The sequence below is a fragment of the Phyllostomus hastatus genome, unplaced genomic scaffold (genome assembly GCF_019186645.2).
Source record: "Phyllostomus hastatus isolate PE091 unplaced genomic scaffold, TTU_PhHast_1.1 phas_contig_80, whole genome shotgun sequence".
Lineage (NCBI taxonomy): Eukaryota > Metazoa > Chordata > Mammalia > Chiroptera > Phyllostomidae > Phyllostomus > Phyllostomus hastatus.
In genome coordinates, this window is record NW_025333960.1 from 46,239,964 (window position 1) to 46,260,058 (window position 20,095).

Here is a 20,095-nt window from a genome sequence, read left to right on the forward strand (position 1 = left end):
GGGGAAGTAAGGCAGCCAAGAGATCAAGAGACTTCTTGCAGACAGAATGAGGACTCAGGCTATGTCAAAGCTGAGGGGCGAGGGTCCATCACCCTCTTTTTCTGTAGTCCCCCAAGTCCTTCCCTGAGGGCCCCTTCATGACTGTGCCTGTCTTAGGTTGTCCCTCCCTTGAGGAATCTTCCCTGTCATTGGCTAACTGGTCATCAGCTCCAGGCCAAGCAGGGTGAAGTAAAGGGGGTGGAGGTGGTAGGGTCTTCTGCCAGGGAGATAAGCCCTGTTTCCTTAGTGGCTTAGGGTCCCAAGTTGTTTGTGTTCAGCCCTAGCCACAGGGGATTACAGCTTCTGAAACCAGGCAGGGAGATTCCCAACATAACACTTACCAATTTATGTTATAAAGCCACTACTAACCTGATACAAAAACCAAACATATCACAAGAACACTGCAGACCAATGTCCTTTATGAATATAGAAATCAATCTTCAGTGTAATACTAACAAATTGAATCCAGCAACATATAAAAAGGATTGTACATCATGACCAAATATAATTTTTCCCAGCAGTGAAAATCTTAGTTTACCCAACAAAAATGTAATATACTGCATTAATAAAATAAAAGGCAAAAACCACACCATCATCTCAGTAGATCCAGAAAAAATATTTGACAGAGTTCAGTATCCTTTCATGGTAAGACCAATCACCAAACTAGGAATGGAAGGAAGCTTCCATAATTTGCTGAGGGCTAGCTATGAAAAACCACATCTAACTTCACACTTAATGGTGAAAAACTGGAGTTTTCTTCTAAGATCATGAAGAAATGAGACCTTGAGATTGGAAAGAAAGAAGTAAAAGTATCTCTAGTCATAGATAACATGAATGTGTATATAGGAAATCACAAAGCACCTACAAATAAAACAACGTGAACTAGTGAGTTCAGCACGGTTTCAGAATGGAAAGACATCCTGTGTGCATGGATTGGAAGACTCGTTAAAGTGGCAGTACCCCCCCAATTGAAGCTGTATATGCAGTACAGCACCTATGAAATCCCATCTGGTTTCCCCCCTAAGATTCGCTTGGAAATGCAAGGGATTCAGACAAGTTAAAGCAATCTTGAAAAAGAACGTATGTGGAGGACTCACAGTTCTCAATTTAAAAACCTAATGCAAAGCTACAGCACAGCCACGTCAATCAATAGACTAGAGAGTCCAAAAATAAACCCTGACATTTATGATCAGTTGTTTTTTCAGTAAGGGTGCAAGGATGTGAATGATAAATGAAATGTGGTCTCTCCATTACAAGAGAATATTACTTAGCCATTACAGGTCAGATAAATTGTACAACAGGGTTGAACATTGAAAACATTGTAGTAGGTGCATGAAGCAGGCACAAACGGCCACCCATTCATTTGACATGTCCAGTGTAGGTAAATTCTTAGATGCAGAAGGTGGGTCAATGTTTGCTGAAGGCTGGCGGGAGGGAAGAAGAGGGCATGACTTTAATGGGTATGGAGTTTCTTTTCAGGTGATGGAAATTTCCTGGGATTATCGAATGGTGACAGGGGCAACCGTCTAGTGAATATATTAAAAATCAATGAGTTGTATCCCTTAAAAGGATGAACTTCGTTGTATATAAATGAAATCTCAGGAAAGCTGTGGTATAACAATAATATATGGGTAAGAGCAATCCAGGTGCAACTCAGGTATTAGGAACACAGTGCAATAGACTTCAGAGTCTGGCTTGTACAGACTTTGGGCATCCTTGGGTAGACTTCTTAAATCTGCACTTTGTTTTTTTTATCCGCCCTGCTGCCACCAGTGGGTCTGCTTCCAGGTCACTGGGTTGAGGAGCAGCAGCTCAGCGGGTGCCTCCGCTCCCCAGGAGGGTGGGAGGGGCCACAGGGCTCCTGGGACACTTCTAATGCTAGAGACTAAGCTTCCATCGCTGCTGGACATACCAGCGTTTCTCTCCACTCTCACTTCTTGTACCTTGTCATTTTGCTCTTCGCCTCCTAAAACCATGCTAAAAAAAATTTTTTTTCCAAGTAGCACAATGAAGAAAAAAAGACATAGGGATGATCTTGGGCAATTTGAGGCTCTCAGAACTCACCTGCTGGGGGAAGTGGTATGAGACACTGAGGCTGTGCAAGTACTTATGAAGTAAGCAAGGATGATTTGTTGTAGAGAATAAAACAGCTGCTTCTCCTGTGCTTGTGAACTCGACAGAAGAAATGGGCTGCCTGTTATGACAAGGGAACAAAGCCCAAGTGACAAGGAAAGAGACGAGAGGATACTCAGACATCCATCCCGCCAGTGTTGGCTGCATACATTTCAACATGTAACAGAGGATTGGCTCTGAGTAAGGGGATGCTGGAAAGACCAAAGGGGGAGGTGGGCAGAGAGAGAGGGAGCCCTCTCCATAGGCAGAGAGTTGGACTGACAAGCAGTTGTTAAGACAGAATAATCAACCTGTTTACATTTCACGTGCTTTCTGTTATGGACTCACCTTACCCTGTCCTCCTCTTGCGGGGGTGGGGGGAGTATGCCTTGCACAGATCCAGTCTGCGGTGCAGTTTCAGGACCAGAGAGCCTCGTAGTAGCAGGGACTTCCTATCCTAGAGAGCGAAAGGGAAGTGTGAAAGATACGAGATTCCGGGAGGTAGGTTTCAGAACGTTTTTAGTTTTCCGAGGTAGCTGGAGATCCTGTCTGTCTTTTGTCACTGATTTTCCTTGGCCTCGCTGCACAGAGCAGTCGCTGGGTTGGCACAAGCACGGTGGAAAGGAACCGTCGCTGGTACCGACACTCGAGCATGCCGTTGGATGAGCACAGTGCCCTCAGTTACTAAAGAGCGTTTCCCTTGAAACGTTACCTGTCCCCTTCTTGTGGTCAGGGCTTTTTAATAAGCTGAGAAGCCCACAAGTATGCGTGCTGAAGGTGTGCTTTGGGATGAAGCCAGACTGGCAGGGTGTTAGTAATTTGAGTTGTATAAACTGCAGTGTTTGGAGGCCGAGCTGATGGCTAGTGTCTTGTGAAAAAAAAAAAACAAAAACAAAAAACCTTAACTTTTATTCTTAATAGGGTACACTCCTTCCTAAAATTAGAAACAGTAAAGAAAGGATAAAAAAAAAAACTTTAGTAGCCTGTGAAAATAACTCTGCCCCAGTCTTGGGACTATTAACAGGAAAAACTAAAATAAAATTAGGCAAGGTGGTGCATTTTGTTTTATTTTCATGGAATAGTAGGATATAGGGCACCGGTTGCAGGGCCACGGAGGCAAAAGGACAGGCTGACATTTTTTTTTTTTAATCCTGTTTGGGGTTTGGATTTGTTTTCTCGACTTTCTTGAGTTTCCTTGGCCGACTCCACGATGGGCGAAGCGACAGGCGAGAGAAAGCCGTGCCCGCCCTTCAGCCAGGAGAGGAGCTGGGTCCCTTCCGTCTCAGCGGTTCCTTCCGTCCTGCCCATCATCCGAAGGGCTCCAGCATTTTGTTACGGAAAACTCCCAGTCCGCAGAGGAGTTGGGGGAACGTACGGCGAACACCTGGATACCTGCCGCCTCGATTCTGCAGTGGGCATTTGCTTGACTGCACGCTATTACTTCCCGGCCCCCTCCGTCCATCCAGCTTACTCCCGGACCTATTTCCAAGTACATGGCAGACGTCGGGGCGCTTCAGTCCTACGCACTGAGAGTGCGTGTCATTCACTGTCGCCCAGCATTTGCTTATGGGTTGCCGCCCGGAACTTTTTTGAAGGTGGATTTCCCAGGGACCATTGTAGAGCTGCTGATTTAGAAGAGGTGGGGGCCGGCCAGGAACCTGTCCTTCCCGAAGTCCCCAGGTGCTCCTGGTGACCCAGGCATGGGGGCCGTGGTTCCCGGGGGGGGTGGGGGGGCTTCGCAGTTACTCAGGGCTCACTCTCACCTGACACGTGTCACCGGGTTATTGCCGGGAGCCCGACCGGACCCTGACCGCAGAGCTCCCTCCGCCTTTGGCTTTCCTGGGCTCTCGTGCTGGAAACGGTGTGTCTCCACTGGGGGCGTTTGGGTTGTCACAGCGGGGGCGGGGGGCTGGGGGGCAGCACTGTCATCTTGTGGGCAGAGGCCAGGCAGGCTGCCACACGCTCTGTCTTACACGCAATAGCGTCTACGTCAAGGGGTTATATGGCCCACGGTGTCAGTAGTGCTGAGGCCAGGCCACCTTTTTTGATCCTAAAAAGGACATTCAACTGCGAAATGGATTTTCGCAGCTGGATGGGGCCGTTGGAGATTGTGTCGTGTTGTCTCAGTATGGGCCTGGTCTCTGCCAAACACAGATTTCTGCTCCAGAAAAATTCCTAATTTAAAATAAGCTGATTTCCAAAAGCTTGTTAAAAGGTCAGTTATCTGAAACTTTGAGTGAATTTGACAGAAGAAGTAGTGTTGCCTGTGGCCTTTACATTTTTTAAAAAAATGTATTAAAGATGCTTTATCGCAGAGAAAAATAGCAAACAGTATTTTGGGGTGGCAGTCATTAGTGTAACGCAGGACTGTCCTGCAGGTGGACAGGGGTGGGGTGAGGGGGATAGGGGGAGAGGGGAGGCTGGGGGGCAGGGGGGCGTCTGCGTTAGAGGTCGATGGGCCTGCTGTTCTCCACCGAGTTCCATGTGACTCCGCAATGAATGTCTTTCCTGACGCTTGAGAGAGACGCATTTCTGGTACTGCCCTGACTCCTTGTCTGTGTCTTACTGATCTTTAAGGCAACAAAATGTACAATGGAACAGAAAGCTAGGGAAAAAAAAAGCAGGAGGGTGGGGGATCTTTTCTGAGGAGAGAGCCGCGGGAGCAGGTGGGAGACGGGCGAGCTCCGGCCCTGCAGAGCAGTGGGGAGAGGAAGGGGAAGAGCGAGATGGGGTCAGGTCACTTCTGGCTCGGCGGCCTCCAGGGACCGGAGACCACGTGGCGGGACTCAAAGGGTGGCTGGGCTGGAGTGGGCGAGGCTGGCCCTGGTCTCTGCATGGGTCGGTTCTCGTCACCACTTCTCATCCCCCCTCCGAGGAGGCTGAGCAATACCTTCTCCGAGTGTTGGACAGTTCGGTGAGACCGTGCCCGGGGAGGTGTTGATAAACTGACTGCAGCCCCCAGGGCTGGAAGGTGTTCTCGTTACTTGAGGGGGAGGAGCAGGTGGTGCCGGGCACGCAGTGTGCCGGGACTGGCGTGGCGGCGAGGTATGCGTGAGGTGTGCCTGCGCGTGGTGGGACGAAGAACCTGCCGGTTATGCTGCAGGTAATGCCGGTGAAGTAATCTCCACAGGAGTCTTGGCTCAGCTCTTGGGTTTCATTATAATGTGTCCTTGGGCAAGTTACTTAATGTCTGTCCTCTTCATTTCCTTCAGGATCCTAAGGGCCAGTCGTCTTTAGCATTCTTCTGGTGCCGGGCTTCCTGGAAGCCACAGCAAAGCGTCTGGGAATGGAGTGGCAGTAATAATGATGAGGCTGAGGATAGAGGGCTGTGTGAGCACACGTTGTCATTGATTTCACCCCCACGGAGCACTGACGGGGTCCCAGGCCCTGTCCTGACTTTAAAAATCAGCCTTCTTAATCTCGCGACACCCTGTAATACAGGCACCGCACTGTCGCCCCACTGCAGAGGCCAGGAAAATGAGGCTCGGAGAAGTTTGGGGTGCGCCCCCAGACCCAGATGGGGAGTGGCAGGCCTTGGTGCGAACCGTGCAGGCGGTCTGCCTCTGGGATCTCCCTCGCTTGGCCACCTCCCCGCCCTGAGGTCCTTGAGCAGGCTGCAGGGGGCCCCACCGGGCTGTGGAGTTGGGGGCCCTGGTGAGCCTCTGGGCAGAGGGTTGGTGGGAGGAGCCATTGTCCTGTGGGTGGGGCTATGGAAGTCACTGTTGTTTTCTGTTTTAAACTGGCTGAGGTGTGAGTGCATAAATCCTGAGAGACTGTCAGTGAGGAGGCAGAGGAGGGGGCCGTGAGGTGGGCCCTGGGGAGGCGGGAGGGGGAGGGGTCCCTTTGGATGGGGCGTCCCCTCCGCCCCTGGGCTCCAGCCTGTGCACTGCTGTTTCAGGTGCTCCACGCCTGCTGCAGAGTTCCGGTAAAAGCTTTGGTTTTCGCACGTGACCTTTGAGGTTTCTGCTTTTCGCTCTGTTGGATGACCCGAAACCCAAGGGTTTGACGTGGAGAGTAATCTGGAGTTATTTCTGTTGGATACCCCTGTTGCCCTAGAGACATTGTGGTCTAGAAAGGTGAGAAGCTCCGTATTCATTAGTTTAACCCACCTCATGGATAATTTGTGGGAGAAAACCCATTATGGGGTGACCATTTGTCCCAGAGCCATTGCCTGTTTGGAAAGTGTCCCTCCCCATCTGATAGGAGGGGGCTGATAGGAGGGGCTGCACTTGGATGCTATAAATAGAGAGGATTTGAAAAAAATTGTGTGTTTGTTTTTTTGAAACACCACGTGTAAAGTAAGGAAAAGAAAAACCATTCCCTAACGGACCCAGTGAGCTTTGGAGCTTGGGGCCACCCTGGGCCAGCTAACCTGTGTTCCGCTGGTGGCCGGCTGGCTGGCCGGCCATGTGGGCGGAGGCCAGAGGCAACTGTTTTTCCCTGCCCCTGCCCCACTCTGCCGGGAAGAGAGAATAGCAGCCCCACAGAGGAGTGGCCCAAGTTTTTAAAGAAAATAAAAAAGTGTCCTGGGGGTGAGGAGAAGGAGGGTGGGGGAGCCCTTGTCAGACAAAGGTGAGCAAACTAAACTCCTAAGCCTCAGAACTCCGGGAATAAGAAGTTGTCTGGGCCTTTACAGCTGCGGGGGGAGAGTCAGCGTCGCCAGGACAGGTTCTCGGCTGCTCTGTGTGAGGGAAACCCTCGTGGGGTTTCAGCCATGCAGTGAGTTAAACAGGCGGCTGCGGACCAGCTTTGGAAAGTCTTGTGGGCGCCAGGAACTGGAGTCCAACTTTCAGAGAACTCGCTCACAAAGGAAACACGGTAACACACAACTCGTGCTTTTAAGCAGGGGATTTATTGTTATTCTCACAAGAGGACGTGTGAGCCTGTGTGGAAACCTGGATGCTGGGAGGGACTGAGTCCAAAGAAAAACATAAATAAACCGCCCTACCTCCCTCTACCCTGATGCGCACTACCAGCTTCGTTTATTTCCGTTTTCCCGCTCTGACCTCGGAGCCTGTGCCTTACGGACTGAACCCCACACCTGCCTCAGGGGACTCACCTGACCTATTAGGGAAGCAGGCACGAGCTGGCCCACGCCCTCTGCCACGCCTGCGTCTTCCAGGCAGTTCCTCCCCAGCCACTGTGTTTCCCATCGAATTCCAGTTGCCCCCCCCCCCCCCCCGCCACGTGCCACCCTCCTCCGAGTTTGCAGCAGCCACCTCCTCTGCTAATCTGTCCCAGGGCGGGGCAGGCTGTTGAGACTTCAGAGTGCAATAGCACGCGGCTCTCATTCTCCAAAGGGGTGGCTGGGAAAGTGGTCGCAGCCCGGGACTCAATATGCAACTGAAATCCTGGCTGTTATCTGGGCTTCGAAGAATGGTCTCCACTGGAGCACAGGAAGTCCCCCGCATTCATAACTTACTGATTTCCTTCCTCATCTGGGCATGGCGCACTCCATTGTTCGTTCTAGTTCCAGGACCTTCTGCTTTTTTTACTTTTGGGGTCATGTCTCTTCTGGGACTTGGTGGCATGCCATTTGGGGGCACACAGGGCTTTTCCGGGAGTTGGTAGCTCGAGCTGAGCTGTAGGTGGAGGCGGCGAGAGACACTTTGTGAAATGCCTGGTGGTGTTTTCGTAGAGCCTGGAATCGAGGCCCATGTCTGCAAGCCCTTAACAGTGGTGGCCATCTGTCCCAGTTTAAGAATGGGTCAGCCATGTGTTATTAAAGTGTACAGAGTAAGTACCAATTAGGTGTATATACTAATTATTTAGTAGTAGTGTGTGCAAACCTTCAGGGAGCACACCTGAAAACCTTTTGGGCCTTTTTAGTGTGAAATACAGTACTCAGAAAAACGCATGAAAAAACCCACCCAGCTCAGCGTGCCACGGTGACTGCTGGGCATTCTCTGTCCACCCTCCCATTGATTCTTCTTTCCTATGCTTTCAGATTTTAATAGAAACTCCGCTTCTTAAACATTCTGTTTTAGGATACTCTTACTTAGTGATACTCCCGTTTAACGACACTCCTATCCCCTCGCTTTTATTTATGGTTGCCACTTGAAAGACCACGTGAACCTCATTGTTGCCTTTTCATATGAATGTGGTAGAAACACGGCTTGTTACTAAGTGTTCATTGTATAGTTTCTTAGAAGAGAAGTGTGTTTCCCAGAAAGTGTAAGCGAATGCTCGGTTCCCATTGTTGTCCAGAGGGGGAGGAAGCGGAAAGTGAAGTTCGTTCCAGGGCGGCAGTTGCGGTGAGCTACCGAGCTCCGTATTTCTGTTCTTTTTGACGTTTTGCTATGAGGTGCTCCAAAGTATTTGTGGGGATAAAAGCCAGGTGCTCTTGAATGCAGCAACTATTATTAGGTTACATATTTGCTGGACTCTGTTCCCAGTGCTGTGGGTGCGGAGGGGTGCAGATGGGGCAGCTCATGTGCTGGTAAGAAGAAATGCATTAACCTTTGCACCAGGCCGTGAAAGGGTTGGCCTCAGAGAAAGCCTGATTCACATATATTGCCTTCTTGCCCGTTCACGTTTTATCCCATAATTCCACAGTTTGCTTGTAGGGAGGAAAGGCAGGAGAAAATGTAACTAATAGGGATTACTGGTTTTGGCACAGTGAGGGAAGGTTCCAGAGCCTGTGAGTACAGCACAGTGGACAGAGCTTGGGCTTCAGAGGGTCCTCGATTTTGAGTTCATTTGCATATCTTTACCCGTAAGCAAATTATTGAGCCTTCTTGGACCTCCACTTCCTGCTTTATAGAGTGAAGATGATAATGAAAGTGAAGATGGTACAGTTCGTGTCTGTTACCTGATGGGGACAGGTGTGCAGTGTGTGCCCCGTGGAGAATGGCAAACCACTAACACCTGCTCCTTTCCTTGGTCGCTCACCTGTACCAGTCACTCTTGCCCAGGGCTTGACATGAATGTACTCAGTTAATCTTTACGCAGGCCAAGAGTGCAATACGGTTCACCCCGATTTTGCAAAAGAGGCATCTGAGTCTCCGAGAGGTTGGGTAACGTGCCTGTGCTCAGGCAGCTGGTAAAAAGGAGGAGCCAGGGATTTCGATTTAGGTGGAATTTAAGAATTCACAGATTAAAAAAAGATTCTCTCCCTGGTAACAGAGGGAAAAGATCCACCTAGTCCCTCTTTCGAATGCAGTTTCAGTAACCTGTGGACAGACTCTTCGTTAAGGTAAATGGCCAGGTGTTCATTTCAGGAGTGTCGCTCAGGCAAAAGGGCATTTCAGTGAAATGGAGATGGCTGTCGGTTCCTTTAGGGCCGGGGTGTCAAACTCATGTTCCCCGGGGGCCGCATCAGCCTCGCGGTGGCCTTCAGAGGGCTGAATGTAATTTCAGCTCCTTAACGGTTAAGGAATTAGTTACATTTACGCAGTCCTAAAATGATTTCAGCCCTTTGAAGGCATCCTCAAGGATGATGTGGCCCCCCGTGAACATGAGGTTGACACCCCTACTTTATCGGTTGTGAGCTCTTGGGGACATAGATTTTGCTGAACACAGTGACTTCTAAATTTCATCGTATCTAGCATGGTGCCCTCACGTGGTTTTGCAGGACGTGTTCACTTCACGCTGATCTTCGATCACAGCAAGACATCCGGCAAGAAGCACATACATCATGTACTTGTTCTTACTCAGCTTTCCAATCTGTCACAGTTGGTTAATAATAACACTTCATAATTATTCTTGTCCCTTGTATTACCCAGCGTGGCAGCTGAGCAGGCTTTTCCTGGAAAGCAGGAATAGCAGAGTCGAGTTATCTCCAGGCTGGGGAAAAATAGCCCTGCCACCCCACCCAGAAGGAAGCCAGTACCTTCAAGTTACTGCGATGTGTGTGCGTCTACCCGAAGAAACGTTCTCGTGTGAAAAAGCGTGACGTGATCGGAGGCCCTGCCCTCCCCCGGCACGTGCTTCCGTGCTGTCTGACACCGGAACGCAGAGGTCACACACTGCCCAGCGTTTACTGAAAAAGAAATTCCCCCCTCCACTCTCCAAACCCAAAAACTTCTTTGACACACAGGAAATAGTCTGAGTTTTATGGAAGAGGGATGATAATACAAGACCTAAAGCAGGTTGAAATTGGAGGCATCAGCCCTGGATGGTGTAGCTCAGTGGATTGAGTGCAGACCTGCAAACCAAAGGGTCGTCGGTTCAATTCCCAGTCAGGGCACGTGCCTGGGTTGCGGGCCAGGTCCCCAGATAGGGGTGCGTGAGAGGCAACCACACACTGATGTTTCTCTCCCTCTCTTTCTCCTTTCCTTCCCCTCTCTCTCATCAAACTATAACATCTCAGGATTCTTACTTAAATTGCAAGAAAGAAAGAAAACGAGAAAGGAAGTGAATGCACGATGACTGTTTTATTCCCAAGACTTAGGACATCTCTGCGGCATTTTATTATGATAGGAAGGAAATGAGACCATTGTACCTACTGCCTGAAATAATAGTTCGGTGTCGGCCTGTCAGTCACTGCTACCCAGGCTGCAGAGATCGCCGCTGATGCCTGGCCCAGGTCACAGTCCGCAGCCTGCGAAAACAGGCTGTTGTCCGCAGGGCCCATTCCAAGTGGGGGAAGCATTCTCTTCCCACGGCAAGTAAACAGAGACTCCAAAGCAAACTGTTCGGTTGAACTAGTGCAGCCCCACGGCCAAGTGCTCTACTTTTAATTGGTGAAGGGTGTCGGAAACAAAAGGCTGTTTCCAGCACAATAGCAGAAAAAGACCTTATGCTCCAGATAAAGACCTGAGGAGAAAAGAAGGTCAGAAGGTGGTGATGATTCACAGTCCACACGTTTGGAAAGCTACCAGGTCACAGCACACAGCCCCAGTCCCCCGCCCCCCCAACCACCCCATGTGCAGGAGGGATGGTGACACACTCCCCACCTGACAGGGTTTCCCTGGTGCCAAACCACGGCGTAAGAAGGCGTTTTGAGTGAGCTGCTGTTAGGGAACTTGCCCTCGGGGTGATCTCCGCTCCCCTCCCAAACTGGGACATGTGCTAAGACAGAGTCAGGTGAACTGACGTGCGGGTGTTGCATGTTGGGCCTGCTCTGGACTACCTGAGCCCTATTTCTGTCCAGATTCCAGAGACTGTTGACTTCCCTCTGCCCCAGGAGCTTGTGTAAGGAGGCTTCCCCAGGGCCATCGCCTGTGTTGTCTTTGTCATCTTCGTGTTCCTGCTAGCACCTAGCGCGGTGCATTGCTTCTAGCAGGCATTTGGCACATGTTTTCTGAGTGCATGTATTATTACTTGGTAATGAATATTAAACTTTTTTTTTATGGAAAAACTAGCATGCTTTGTTTTTCATGTACGTTATGGACACTTGTTGCATGTCCGCTTTGACCTGGCACTGCTTTCTCCGTGTCGTGTTTTTCTCTGTAGGAGAGGAGCAGCGGCATTTCAGGTCCCCGTGGGGCCTTTCAGGACAGTCACATGTTATAGGAAACTTTCACTTATACATTAAACGAGGCCACCTCATGGCACACCGCCAGGGCGCTGTCCACATCGTGGTCCAGAGGCCTGCCTAATCGATTACTTGGTGCATGGAAAGGTTTGGGAATCTGACCCGGGCATTTAAATTAGATTCTAAGAGGTGTAAGGTGGCCCTTTGAAGGTCTGAAACTTAGGAATGGTTTGAGGGGTCACATTAGCGCCCACATACAACGCAGAAAATGTCTTCAAGGACAATCCGACCCAGGCAGGAGCGGTCATATTCCATTTCTGTTGCTCGATAAGCTGCCTGCTATAGAAAATAATCGGAGGCAATTTATAGTCAACCTGCAGGCCCAATAAAATGGGAATGATTGACAGAACCAGGAAGGAAGGGATCAGAAATGGGTTTCAGGTACCTCTGAGTCTCCCGGCAGCTGGGACAAAGAGAGCAGCTTGCTAGGGTGATTAGTTCTTAGGGCAGGTGAAGGCAGGAGACACCCTCCTCTTCCTGCGTCTGCTGTGGGTTCCTGGGAGAAGGCCCTGAGTGTGTCCCCAGTCTGGGACAGGGGCACCCGGCCGGGGCAGGGTGGAGAGGGGCACTTCCTCGGGCTGGCGGCGTGTGAAGGCCCCCTTCCTATCCTGGTCGATTGGGAAGCTGAGGATTGCGAAGTTAGACTGTCGCTTCCTGTGGTCAGAGGGGTGACTTCTAGCACCTGCCTGGGGGAGAGAACTGGCGGTTAAGGGACTTTCCCAAGGGGATTATCTTCTGCTTTATGGGAGGGGACAGTTGCTGTGCCCTTTGCACCCCCAGCCCGTGATCCCTAACCTCGGGGTTTATGGGTAGGGTTAACCCTTCCCACAGTGAGAACGTTGTCTGGGAAGCACACTGCCCCTGAGTCCCTGCCCAGACCCACGGCAGCTTGGCCAGAATGTTCCACAACTCCCCACGGGGGGTGCGATTTTGACTCTCGTGAACTAGACTCTCCCTGGTGGTGGGAAAGGCCCTAAATGAGAATTTTTTTTTCCCGGCTCACTTTTCTCATATGAACCCGGGGAAAGTGCTTCCCTCCTCTCCACGTTGCTGATCCAGGACTTTATGGAAGTGGGTGTTGGAGTGCGAAGAAGCTTCTTTGGGGTGCAGCAAAGGAACTGTTTGGTTTTACATATAGCACGTTTAGCAGCAGTAGCTTCCAAAACTGCCAGCAGGGAGCGCCTCTCTGAATTCCTGGGAAGGAGGGGGAATTTCAATTTCCGTCGTGACAGAGCCGACCCGGAGGAGCTACAATATTGCAGAGAAGGACAAGGGGATGGAACATTGCTGGTGGTGAAAGCAGCTCTCGGAGTGCGGCCCGAGAGGCCTGTCCCCGTGCACGTCCTCCTCCCGGCGTGTGAATGGCCGAGCCGAGAACAAGGCTCTCGCAAGCTGCGCCTTCTGAATCCGGGTTTTGTTCTGTCGGCTTCATTTGCATTTGGTGTCTGGAGTGCCTGGCCCCGGGAAGAGCCGAGGCTTTGTCTGGGGCAGCGAGGGCTGGGGTTTCACATCCATGTTTCCCGGTTCACCCCGTGTCAAGTGTCACTCGAGAGTCACACAAGTGACTGTGTCGCTTGTCTCACGGACGTCCCGCGAGCTTCCCTTTGCCAGGGAAGATGTTTGCACGCCCCCCAAATCAGGAGATCGCAGAACGACGTGAAGGAGAAGACTGTTCACCAACGGCAATTCTGCCCCTCTGACGTGCGTGTTAGCTCCAGCACAGGCGCCTTCTTAATCTTCAGTGCCTGGTCCTGCCCTGGCCGGTTACTGTGCAGCAGGCGTCAGTGGTGAACCGGGAGAGAAAGCAGGAGGGAGGGTATAGAAGACTCTTGTGTCTCGTTTAATTCTATCGTGTTGGGTGCTTCTTGCAAAGTGGGCGAATTAATTATTCATGATGACATGAATGGGGGCATTATTTTAAATTAGTATAGCAGCCCGTGGTTGACAGCTCATTTATTAAGCTGCCCGTGTTGGTCTGGCTGCCAGGGGGCTTTAGACCCGCCAGAGCCTGTGTTTCATGGTCCTTGGTTGGGTGGTTTTTATGTATCGACTTAATTCCAAGCCTAATTTTATCCTCTTCTCTTTTTTTTTTCCCCAAGCTTCCGATAATTCATTCTGAAATAAGGTCTGATATCAAGGTCCCTTCCCGCCTCTGTCACTGCCGAGAGCAGAAAATCCATCTACGGTCACAGCCTGCCTTCCTGTGATGTATGGTTTGGAACCCACATGTCGAAGGCACGATCGGAACCAGAAAGTAACCAGAATTGGTCCTTGAAAGTATATGACAGAAATTCTGTACAATAAATATTACCCACTTTTCTCTTAGAAAAGTCTTGTGCAGGGTCCTCTCTTAGGACCGCTTTGACATCATTTTGTTTTCCTCCTAGAAATATGCAGTGTTGCCCTGGCTGGGTGGCTCAGTTGGTTGCAGCGTTGTCCTATACACTCGAAAAGGTTGTGGGTTCAATTTCCGGCCAGGGCATGTACCCACGTTGTGGGTTCTGTCCCCATTTGGGGTGCATACGGAAGGCAGCTGATCACCAGTTGATGTTTCTTGCTCTATCTTCCCCCCTCACCAAAAAAAAAATCAATAAACATATAATTGGGTGGGGATGAAAAAAATAATCAGAAACCAAAATAATAAATACTTAAAAAATAAAACTGTGTAATGTACAACAGAATATGTCACATGCAACTGTGATTCTGAAAGTTTGGTCCTTTCGTTAAGGCAGTTGGTGTCCCAGGCTGCTCTGCCTTGTCCGCATGCTCAGGAGCAGCTTGTGTCACCTGTCTAAGGTCCCAGCGAAGGAGAGGCCATGCGGCTCCTGTAGAGGGTGGGGCTGTGCTGGCTTTCACGCAGTGGACACAGGGGGCGCCCAAGAGCCAGCGTGCTGGCAGAATCAAGGAGCAGTGGAACTGGTGGAGGCAGACTCTGGTCTAGGTCAAGGTGATTTTCGATTTCAGATGTGGTTTCCAGAGGAGTCGGTCGTGGGGAAAAGACAAGAGAGAAGAGGACTTTTTGTGTGGCGGGAAGAACGTCGTCAGAATGCCACAACCTGGGATTAGCAGATCTATTGGGGGACCAGCTGGTCATTTGTTTGGTTAGAGCTTGGGTGAATTAGAGGGAATACTGAGTACTGGGTGATACACATTAGCCTGTGAACCCCACATTTTGTTTTGATCGGCGCTGGAGTCATTTGTTAGCAGATACTGATGGAGCACCTAACGCACTAGGCGCCGGACTGCAGCCTAGTTCTTGTCAGGGAGAGAGAATCTGGGTCTCACATAAGATCCCCGAAAAGTAGCTTCTGACGCTGGCATTGGTTTAGACTGTGGTGGCAGAGAAGCAGATTATGTAAATGTTCTCCAGTTAAATTTTTTAAGTCTGCTTTAATTTTATTACCAACAAATGTTACTCTATTAATCATCAAACTGTGGAGAAGTAGAGATTAAATTCAGAGGCAATACTGTCTGGCTTTAAATGCTGGCCTTGTCACTTACTAGCCCTGTCAGCGTCATTGTATGACATGAATTAGCAGAGCTGCAGTCTTCTCATCCCTGCAAAGGGGGGAGTCATGCACGTGTCATCGGGTTGGTGGAGCGTGTGTGTGTGGTAAGTGTCCTTCTTGAACCTTATCAGGAGTGCCCAGTCTGGCCTTGTGTCTTTCCTATGGTGGGCACTCCTGATAAAATCCAAGAAGGGGGCGGGGGCAGGTGTTGAAAGATGATTTAGTTAGGCCAATTAGGGGCCTTTAAAAATATTTTTTTAAAAAAGGCAAAGAAAGGGCAACGACCTTTGGATTCATTCTTTCATTGAAGAACAACAAAAGAGAACCAGCCAGAGGTAGATCACTAGGGATTATCGAGACAAGACCCCTGTGCTCCCCAAGGGGCCACGTGGGGAAGACCAGGGGGGAGGGAATGATGCGTGCTGGCCACCAGGTGTGCTCATGTTGTCAGGCAGGTGCGGGCAAGGGCTGCTTTAGGAGAGGGGCTTTGGGCAGGAAGAGTTTCACAGGGGAGCGACCTGTCGCATTAAAATCTGCATTCTTGGGGGAGAGTCATCACCCAGAGAGGAGTGGAAAGGTTGTTTCAGACAGGGGTAACCACAGGTGCAGAAGTCCAGCAGAGTTGGGGGGTGGGGCATGGCATGTTGGAAAATAGCAGTATGGGGATTAGTATGACATGGGGGGGCGCGGTGAGTGGAGAAAGATGAGACTGGACATGAAAGGGGGCGGCTCACGTAGCAATGAGGAGCTGCTGAGAGATCTGAGGTTGAGAAGTGACATGATGATATTTGCAACTGAGGACGACTAGACCAATAGAGTCTTGGAGAAGGATTTGGAGACTGGCTGAGTAGAGACCAGGAAGAGTTTGAGAGAGATTTGGGGATGATCCAGATGAGACCGAGGTCCTGAACTTGGGCTTGCAGGAGCCTGGAGAGGAGGACCGACCCATTACGGAACCACTGATGATGCTTTGTGTCCAGGTGGACGCGGCTGGGGAGGGGAGGACTCCGAGTTTCTAGCTTGACTCTGGTGGATAGTGGAGTCATTCATCCAGAGGCTGGGCAAGCAGATGCTGTGATCTTAGATTGGTTGTGTCTGGGGATGGCACACGTCCTTCCGAAAGGACAGTAAATGTGAGCACCTCTGTCTCCAGAGGCTTGGCCCTGAGCACCCTAGAGCTCGAGATTTGGTTCTGGGACGTAGGTCAGGTTGCTCACACCTGTTTGGACCTTTCTTCTTTAGGATAGATGTTGGAATCAGTTCTCCCTGCCCCACTGAGCCCAGGTGTGTCCATGTGACCACCTGTGATTAACTAGAAAGTGAAGGGATGAGTCTCCAGATGGTTCCGAGCCAATGCAAGGCATCATCTGAGCGCGCTCAGCTGTGATGCCTGAGTGTGTCCCAGAGGCAGCTCAGCTGCGCTGCGGGCCTGGGTCCCCGAGTGAGCTCAGTGCCCACACGGACCAGGGACCATGAACCCACGACCTATCTGCGCCGAGAGAGAAACCTTGCTTTTTGGCTTTTCCAGCGTTGTTGAGATGTTAGTGGCAGTTTTCTATCATTGCTTAGCCCCTCTCAACTGCAGTTATCCTTGAAGAGGCTGACCTTGCTAATTTTCCCTTTCTAAACTACCCATCACGTTCTGATTTTCCTTTTCTAAACTACACATCAGTTTTGAGCTACTTTTTACCAATGCATGTGGGTGAGTGCATGCACAGGTAGATAAATGCAGCTGCAACTGAAAGCTTATCTTTTGTCACTGTTATCCTTTCCTCACAGGTATTTTTAAATTAATTAAATGTCAGAAACTCAGATGCTTTTTTTAAAACAGTTTTACAGGGATATAATTGCCATACCGTACACATCACCCATTTAAAGTGTACAACTCAGTGGCTGTTAGTATATCCGTAGATTTGTACGGCCGTCATCACAATTCACCACCACGAAACATTTCATTACCCCCGAAAGAAACCCCACTCCCCAGCCCTGCCCCGTACCCCCTCTCTAGCTACAGACAATTTCTGATCTACTCCCTGTGTCTGATCTACTCCCTGTGTCTACTCTACTCCCTGTGTCTGATCTACCCCCTGTGTCTAACCTACTCCCTGTGTCTGATCTACTCCCTGTGTCTATTCTGGGCATTTCGTCTCAATTGACCATGCAGCCCTCCGGGACTGGCGTCTGGACCACTGAGCACAGTGTTCATAAGGACTGTTTGTGGTGTCATACATGTCGGCACCTCGCTTCTGTTTGCTCACTGACATCCCATTGTACAGAACACGGTGTGTCCCGTGTGGTTCCCGAAGTAAAACCGCACGACTTCTAAAGACGGAAGCAGTGCTCACCCCCCTAGAACCGCGTGCTCATCACCAGTCGATGGGTGTTGGGTTGTCTCCACTTGTTTGACTATTATGAATAACGCTGCTGTGAACGTCCACGCACCTTCCTGCGCAGTCTTGTTCAAGTTATTCTGTGAGCACGATTCATTTCTCCTTATACCCAGGAGTGGAATTGCTGGGTCATTTCCTAACTCCACGTTTAACCGTTGGAAGGACTGCCGGATTCCCAGGCAAAGCAGCCGTGCCGTTTTCCGCTCCCACCAGCGGTGTGGGGGGGTTTCCAGTTTCTCCACGTCCTGCCAGCACTTGTTGTTGTCTGTCTTTGATTATAGCCATGCTAGTGGGGGACACGTGTTGCCTTGTGTCATTTAACGCGGAACTTGGATATTGTAGTTCTGCTCTCCTGTCTTTGTGCATGAGCTTTGTGTCAGTTGCAGCTCATGCTTTTATTGCTCTGTATTGACTGACCCGTGTTGTGGCTGCTTATGAGGAGTGGTCTGTGTCGACGTGTATATTTTGTAGGGAGGTGCTTACCTTCCGTTACCAGACCCACGTTCTCAGTTTAAAGTGGGATATTTTGTTCAGTGTTAGCTTCCTCAGCTTCACCCACTGGCAGGTCCAATGGCTTTTGTTTGAAAAAAAATTTGGAGCTTAAACCGATATGAGAATTAGTCGTGTTTGAGCGCAACAATCACATCCTGTCACTTCACTTAACTGAGGAACATTGGTGGAGGTTCCCGTTTGTCTTTATTCTCCCTTCAGTTTGTGGGGGGTAAAAGCCGATGCCTTTTCAGTGTGTAGGCCTGCATATTCAGGTTGTACAGCCACATGGTTCCTAAAGATGGGCGCCCTCTGGAGTTCATGTAGTCGGTCAACATGCCTTACAGAGGGACCAGTCTGTGATTGGTGTTCAGCCGGGTCCCTGCTTGGGAGACAGACCTTACAGGAACAAAGGCATGTGGAGTTACCAGCTGTGACAGGGCTGTGAATGTCACAGGTTCTCTCCTGGGAAGGATGGGGGCTCCCAAGTTTTACTGCCTTTTGGTGGGGGGATGTGTCAGAAAAGACCTCTGTGAGGAAGTGACACTTCAGCTGAGACCCAAAGGAAGGGGAGGGGCTTGCTGGGGAGGTGGAGGGACACTGTGACAGCGGGAGGGGGTTTCTGAGGCAAGGAAGCTCTGGCAGGTTAGAGGAACTGAAGGAAGTCAGTGTGGTTGGAGTGTGGGGACTCTGGGAGGCTGAGGCCAAGGCCAAGGCCAGACTGGGCAGGGCCTTGTGAACATGTTAGTACTGAGTTGGCCGAACAGTGTCTTAGTTGTTTTTTTTCCTGTAAGATGGTTCTAGTAGTGCTTAGTTGTCTTTAACTTCACTCAAAACAGTTTTATTAGATTGTATTGTGACAGCTGTCATATCCACATGCATTTAAAAAAACTTATCAAAGTTGGTGAAATTTTGTGCAGCCATTTTAATATTGAAGATGGAAGAAAATGTGCAACATTTTCAGCATATTATGCTTTATTATTTCAAGAAAGGCAAACACACAACTGAAATGTCAGGAAAGATCTGTGCAGTGTGTGGAGAAGGTGCTGTGACTGATCGAATGTGTCAAAAGTGGTTTGCGAAGTTCCGTGCCGAAGGTTGCTCACTGGATGATGCTTAGCGGTTGGGTAGACTGTAGAAGTTGATAGCGATCCAATCAAGACATTAATTGAGAACAATCAGTGTAATACCACGTGGCAGATAGCTGACATACTCCAAATCTCCAAATCAATAACGTTATTGGTGAGAATGAAAAACGTGTCCTTTATTTTTATGGAAAAAAAAACCCCATATGGACTTTCCAGCCAACCCAGTACTTCGAACGTATTCAAGATGTGGCGAGAGACTGGAGGACGTGGCCGATGGTAGCTTGATGTATCGTTCTGTGGTGATCACCTCACAGTGTACACACATACCAGGTCATTACGTTGTGTTCCTGACACCAATATGTGTCAATTATATCTCAATTAAAATATATAAATTAATCATAAAAAAGATGCTGTGAGATAGCATTGAAGGGTTGCTTTTTTTCCCTTATTGTAGAGAGAGGGCAGGGGAAGGAGGGAGAGAGGCAGAGAAACATCAGTGTGAGAGAGAAACATCGATCAGTTGCCTCTTGCATGCACCCAGCTGGGCACCACACCTGCAACCCAGGCATGAGCCCTGACTGGGAATCGAACCAGCGACCTTTCACTTTGTGGGACAGCACCCAACCAGCTGAGCCAGGCTGGTCAGAGTGATAGACGGTCTTAAAGCAGTCTTAGGGAGATGGAATTAATTACCTGCTTAGGTGCAGTGTTTTCATGAAGACTGGTTTATTTAGGAAGTGTAAAGGGTTACCTTGTGTTTTTTTTCTCATTAATGTGGGACATTAAAATACCACCGGGGTAGTCCAGGAACTTTCTTAAGATTAATGTAAAGGTTTGTCATAATTGTGGCAGTTCTTGAGAAATAATCGGACTCTAGTTTGCAGTGCTGGGGTGGGGGAGGGGCTTGGACAGAGTCCTTCCTCCTAAAGGAGGAAGAAGGATCAGCATTGAGGACCTCCGGAAGAACCCCTGACGCCTCCATGGTTGCTT

The 20,095-nt window shown here is 49.8% G+C and overlaps 1 protein-coding gene across 3 annotated transcripts in view; it reads left to right on the top strand.

The window, feature by feature from the left end:
• Nucleotides 1-20,095, top strand: part of NEDD4L (NEDD4 like E3 ubiquitin protein ligase) — a 293,932-nt gene that overhangs the window by 24,660 nt on the left and 249,177 nt on the right. The gene's annotated exons all lie outside the window — the stretch shown is intronic.